This window comes from Myotis lucifugus, unplaced genomic scaffold (assembly GCF_000147115.1).
Source record: "Myotis lucifugus unplaced genomic scaffold, Myoluc2.0 scaffold_671, whole genome shotgun sequence".
Lineage (NCBI taxonomy): Eukaryota > Metazoa > Chordata > Mammalia > Chiroptera > Vespertilionidae > Myotis > Myotis lucifugus.
The window spans coordinates 369,264-371,037 of NW_005871719.1; positions in this window are offsets into that span (position 1 = coordinate 369,264).

The following is a 1,774-nucleotide window of genomic DNA, read 5'->3' on the forward strand; positions in this document are numbered from 1 at the left end:
CACTGTGCTCACCAGTCATGAGCCCAGCTTCTGGCTGAGTGGCGCTCCCCCTGTGGGAGCACACTGACCACCAGGGGGCAGCTCCTGCGCTGAGCATCTGCCCCCTGGTAGTCAGTGCGCGTCGTAGAGACCAGTCGTTCCACCGTTTGGTCGATTTGCATATTATCCTTTTATTATAGAGGATAGAGGATAGGATATTTGAATGTCATATACCTGAAGCTACTATGATGTTATATGTCATATCTTAATTTTAAAATGTGTATTTGATCATGTAACAGGTTTTGTAATAAGGTCACAATTTTCTTTATCATTGTGGATCAGAAGAATACAGAGGCTATGAAGAGTTAGAGGAACGTACATTATCATATTAAATACAGGTGACCTTTGAACAATGAAGTCAGGGGTTCTGAACTCCCACACAGTAGAAAATTAGCATATAACTTCTGTCTACCCAAAAACTTAACTACTAATAGCTTCCTGTTGACCCAAAGTCTTACCAATAACATAAACAGTTGATTAACACTGTATGTGTATTATATACTACACTAGAGGCCTGTTGCACGAAGAGATTCGTGCAATAGGCCTTCCCTTCCCTTGGCTGCTAGCACCGGTTTGCCTCTGGCACCCAGGACCCAGGCCTTTGCTCTGCCGGCCCCGGAACTGTCAGGCTTCGCTCCGCCACTTGGAGCCTATGTATGCAAATTAACTGCCATCTTTGTGGGGTTAATTTGCATACTCTCCTGATTGGCTGGTTAGTGTAGTGAAGGTACAGTCAATTTACATGTTTGTCTATTATTAGGTAAGGTTCTTACAATAAAGATAGAAAAGAAGATCATAAGGAAGAGAACATTTATAGTGTTGTATTATAATACATTGAGCACCATAAAGTTTACAAGATTAATCCTGTCAGTACCTACATCAGTATTGTTTTATATGATACAAAATACTGTATGTTATACATATTACATTAGACAACAAAAATGAAAAGATAATGTGAAAAAGAAATTTACATTTACAGGTATGATTCATGCATTGATAATGAAGCAACAATATTGATTGCTGTATGGTAGTTTAGTGTAATTGATATGATTGCTTCATGGTAGCCTAACCTATACACTAATGCAGTGATGGCGAACCTATGACATTTTTTTGGTTGATTTTTCTTTGTTAAATGGCATTTAAATATATAAAATAAATATCAAAAATATAAGTCTTTGTTCTTTTTTTGTTTTGTTTTTTTTTTGAATTTTTGTGAGTTTATTTGAGCCAAACTGTCGACAAATGCCAGGAAGCAGAACCTCAAGGAATTGAGATAGTGCTCCAGAGAATGAGGGGGTTACATCCGTATTTATACATTCCAATCAAAGGAGGAACATAGGTGGTTTACATTAAATTCATTGGTGATAGATTAAGGAGGTGGGATTAAGCGAAGCGGGGAAACCTCTGGGATAGGATAAAAAGTAAAATGATGGACACATACTTAGGTGGGTGCAGGAACAATTAACATGATGATGAAGGAATTTGTGGTATCTGTCCTGGGACCCAGCACACCTGGTTGTGCCCCAGGGGCTCCAGATACAGGGAAGTCACAAGTTACTCAGACATTTCAAGGGTATGTTATCATAGATGCAAAAAGACAGATAGGCTCAGTTAAGGTAAAGGTTGACCTTGTCAGTGAAGATACTGGCCTAGGACGTAACTGCCCACCATAACTGCTTTTAGTTAAAGTTTAATTTCAGTCCATCCTTTGTGGTTATTTTAGGTCTCCAAGTCT